The following is a 5,265-nucleotide window of genomic DNA, read 5'->3' on the forward strand; positions in this document are numbered from 1 at the left end:
CATGTTATGAACAAGTATATGCCAACAAATTAGGCAATCTGGAAGAAATGGATGCATTACTAGAGATCTATAAGCTACCGAAATTGAAACAGGAAGAAAGAGAAAACCTGAATAGACTGATAACCAGCAAGGAAATTGAAGCAGTAATCAAGAATCTCCCAACAAACAAGAGTCCAGGGCTGGATGCCTTCCTAAGGGAATTTCACCAAACAGTTAAAGAAGAATTAATACCTATGCTTTTGAAACTGTTTTCAAAAAATAGAAATGGAAGGAAAACTTCCAGACTCTTTCTTTGGGCCTCAAACTAGACAAAGACCCCACCAGAAATGATTGAAGACCAATATCACTGATGAACATGGATGCAAAAATTCTCAACAAAATACTAGCCAGTAGGATCCAACAGTACATTAAAAGGATTATTCGCCACAACCAGCTGGAATTTATTCCTGGGCTGTAAGGATGGTTCACCACCTGCAAATCAGTCATTGTGATCCACTATGTGATCCACTATGTAAATAAAAGACAGTACAAGAACCATCTTACTCTCTCAGTACATGCAGAAAAAGATTTGATAAAGTACAACATCCTTGATGTTCATGTTCAACTCTTCATAGTATATGAATAGAAGGGACCAAAGCTGATGGCATCACAATTCCAGACTTCAAGCTGTATTAAACATGTAATCATCAAGACAGTACGATACTGGCACAAAACAGACACATAGATCAATGAAGCAGAATAGAGAACCCAGAAATTGACCCTCAACTCTATGGTCAACTAATCTTTGACAAAGCAGGAAAGAATATCCAGTGAAAAAACAGTCTCTTCAACAAATGGTTTTGGAAAAATTGGACAGCCACATGTAGAAGAATGAAACTTGAGCATTTTCTTACACCATACACAAAAATAGACTCAAAATGAATGAAAGACCTCAATGTGAGATAGAAATCCATCAAAATCCTTGAAGAAAACATTGGCAGCAACCTTTCTGACCTCAGCTGCAGCAACTTCTTGCCAGACACATCTCCAAGGCAAGAGAAACAAAGGCAAAAAAGAACTATTGAGCCTTCATTGAAATAAAAACCTTATGCACAGCAAAGGAAACAGTTGACAAAACTGAAACACAAGTGACAGAAAGGGAGAAGATATGTGCAAATGTTTTATCAGATAAATAGATCCAAAATCTATAAAAAACTTATCAAACTCAACAGCCAAAGAACAAATAATCCAATCAATAAATGGGCTAAAGACATGAACAGACATTTCTGCAAAGAAGACATCCAAATGGCCAACAGACACATGAAAAAGTGTTCAACATCACTTGGCATCAGAGAATTACAAATCATAGCCACACTGAGATACCACCTCACACCAGTCAGAATGGCTAAAATTAGCAAGTCAGGAAATGACAGATGTTGATGAGTATGTGGAAAAAGGGGAGTGTTCTTACACTGTTGGTGGGAATGAAAGCTGTTACAGCCATTCCAGAAAACAGTGTGGAGATTATTAAAAAAAATCTTTCTGTGGGCTTGTGAATAAGTAGTTATGGCATTCAACCATTAGTACATTCAAGGTGGCTGCGCAAGGCAGGTTCTACCATATTCCATGGTAGCATTAATTAAATAGTGAAGTGGCATTGTTTGTGAACCCACAATTCTCCTAGAAACCTTGTAAGGTTTATTCCTATTGCATTTGTTGCATAAAGTGAAATTAATGTATTTAAGAAAATAATGCACCATTCCCAATGCAACTTCCTTAAGAAACTTTGTAAGTTGCAAATGGTTAAAATTGTTCAGATCCAATCTTCCACCCCCTCTAAAATCCCCTAGTCTTTCCACTGTGCCCATTGGCATTCAGTGTCCATCACTGATAAACTTGCCTGTCTTGTCAATCACATTTACTCTAACTGAAACCTGATGTCCTTGGGTCCTCCTGCTTTCTCTATTTTCCTCTACAGTGGCCTTCATATTTCACAGCACAGGGTGTAGGAGTGGAGTGGATATCCTTCTTGCCTGTAATTGCAGGTAGACAATGTCTCTCCCTCTCAAAGCCACTACTTCTCTGTTTTTGCTTGATTGATTGTTTAAGGGCAGCATTTAATCTGTATACACCACCTACTCCACCTGCACAATGTTTCATCAAAGGCTTCAGCAATTGTCCCCCATGATTTTCTTCACCCTCTCCTTTCCAGTACAGATTCCATGGCCCATCAGAATACATTGTTGTTTGCACATACTTACAATTACCTTGTACCTCTCTTTATTGTATTCTCTTAGCAAGATCCCAACCCTCGTTGCATCTAGATTTCTACTTACACTGTATATTCATCTGAGCAGTGAACAACTTTGCTTACTGATACCATTTCACAGATCTCAACTGGGTCCTTAGCTGTCCTATTGTATTTTTCTGATGATCTCCCATTCTCTCAGAGGACACATTTATATTTTCTTTCTCCTTATCTGACTTATTTTTTATGGAGAAATTGTCATTTTATTTCATTTTCAGTGTCAGTTCCTCTACTTCTTCATCACCATCCCTTTACCAAATCTGCCCCTGCACATGCCTCCCTTTCTGTTATAATGAATGGATTTCTCTTTGCCCCAAGTATAGCAAACATTAATACATTGTTCCAGTCCACTATGCTCATTCACAGGAAGCTGAAGACTCTCATTCTTCAACTCCTTTCTACTACATTCAACATACACTCAAAAAAACCTAACTCATATTTATTTATTTTTATTTTTTTTAAGATTTTATTTATTTGACAGACATCACAAGTAGGCAGAGAGGCAGGCAGAGAGAGAGAGAGAGGAGGAAGCAGACTCCCTGCTGAGCAGAGAGCCCAATGTGGGACTCGATCCCAGGACCCTGGGATCATGACCTGAGCTGAAGGCAGAGACTTTAACCCACTGAGCCACCCAGGCACCCCAAAACCTAACTCATATTTAAAAAGAAATTCCTCTTAAACCCTACAACTTCTTTCAACTATTATCCATTTCCTTGTCTTGATTTATAATAAAAATCCTTGAAAATATTGTTTATACCTGCTGTTTCTACTCATCTGTCCCCTTCATTTCTCAGTCCCCTCCCCATGCTACTGAAACCACTTTTGACAAGGCTAACAAATTAGTTTTTTAAAGGGAAGTCTGCCCAATGGTTTTCTGGAATAATCTCTTCATTTTCTCATTATTGAAAAGAGAGGGTCAATGTATTAAAAATTAATATTGTATTTGACCTATTAAAGGCAAAATAAATATGGGCAACTGGTGCTGATTCATTTTACACCTTGAGTTTGGTGGTAACAATCCAGAGAGGACCATAGTATATGAAGTAAATGTCACTAGAATTTAAAGTTTCCTATAAATGGCAGTTTGTAGGCAGGAATTTCTAAGTCTCAGGTTTTTTTGTAAGTTGTATAGTCTATTTCCTTATTGCTGGAATTGCTTCATTTTTAATTTTAGCGATATTCCATTTTGCAGAAGTTACATATTGACAAATAAGATGTTTCATTTAAATTTTATCCAGATTAAGAAATAAACTGAGAGATGTTTCTGGAATCACAAAATTATAAGCATATTCAATCTTTAGACATACTGCTATGATTTTTAGTCTTTTTAGTTTTCACTAAATCCTGTGAATATAATTTTGATGTTTTGCTGAGTATTAGTATATAACTTTTTATTTAAGTTCTTTTGGTGTGAACATTTTATTTTTATTTATTTTTTATTTTTAAATTTTCTGTAGCTAGGCTCAGTGCATCAACTGGATTTGGGCAGCTTGGCTGTTTTCAGTGGATGATGTAATCCAGTATGACCTTAATCCAAAGTGTAAGTAACTATTTATTTTAGATAGGTTTTAAGAATTAGTAGTGCTTAAGCAATATCCTGAAGCAATAGGAGTGTATGTATTTGTGTATGCACACACATTTGTATAAAACTTATTTCCACTTGATTTTTATGTTTCGTTCTGTATATTTTATATTGATGATAGGTTAGGAACTTTTAATCTCAGTGTTAAGATAATTTCACTTGTAATGTAGAAGACATGTATGAGTTTTTATTTAAAATATCAAAGACAGGGGCGCCTGGGTGGCTCAGTGGGTTAAAGCCTCTGTCTTCAGCTCAGTTCATGATCTCAGGGTCCTGGGATCGAGCCCCACATCAGGCTCTCTGCTCAGCGGGGAGCCTGCTTCCTCCTCTATCTCTGCCTGCCTCTCTGCCTACTTGTGATCTCTCTCTCTCTGTAAAATAAATAAATAAAATCTTAAAAAAATATATCAAAGACTATGATATTTCAGTATACTTCTATTTCATCATTTATAGTTTATTTATATTTTGAAGTCTTTGACTTTTAAATTATGTCATCTGTGACTGCCAATTTAAGTTTTGACCAAAACAACCTGGGTATAGTGCTGATGTAATTTTGTTGCAGTTTAAACTTGTGTGTGAAAATTATTGGAAATCAGGTATGAGTTATATTTAATACTGTTTTCTCTTGTGTATTATCAGGGAAGCTTTATATAGCTTTGAATTATTTTTCAGTTGATTATACTTATTATTATGTTTTTCATTGCTAATATTTAGAGAATGAAAACTTTTTCAAGTCAATTCCTTTGTTCTTTTACCACTATGCCCATATATATTTTTAAGTTGCTCTTTTTAAATGATCATAACTTGTAGTAGGTCCATTTTGAACTTCCCTATATCCCCCAAATTTCTTAGAGCTCTAGTTTCTTTTATTGGTTGTTAGTGTACAAATTTTGATCTAAGTGTTAAATTTGTAGATTATATAATTTCCTATGAGCCCTGGATGTAACACAGAAACTTCAAACAAATTTAGGACAGGACAGAAAAATTACATTTTTTTGTTTGTTTTGACAGTATGAGAGCACCTGTTGATATTTTTTTTATTTAATTTAATTTTATTTTATTTCAGTGTTCCAAAATTTATTATTTATGCACCACGCCCAGTGCTGTTTCACAGAGTCCACAGTCTCTCACGGTTTGTCTCCCTGTCCGATTTCTACCAGCTCACTTCTCTTCTCCATCTCCCAAAGTCCTTTGTGTTATTACTTATGCTCCACAATTAACTGAAGCCATATGATAATTGACTTTCTCTGCTTGACTTATTTCACTCAGTATAATCTCTTCCAGTTCCCTCCATGTTGATATAAAAGTTGGGTATTCATCCTTTCTGATGGAGGCATAATACTCCATTTTATATATGGAACATATCTTATTTACGACTGGATATAGAAGATATGGT

This window comes from Enhydra lutris, unplaced genomic scaffold, assembly GCF_002288905.1.
Source record: "Enhydra lutris kenyoni isolate GAN:26980312 unplaced genomic scaffold, ASM228890v2 scaffoldscaffold10, whole genome shotgun sequence".
In the NCBI taxonomy this organism is placed as follows: Eukaryota; Metazoa; Chordata; class Mammalia; order Carnivora; family Mustelidae; genus Enhydra; species Enhydra lutris.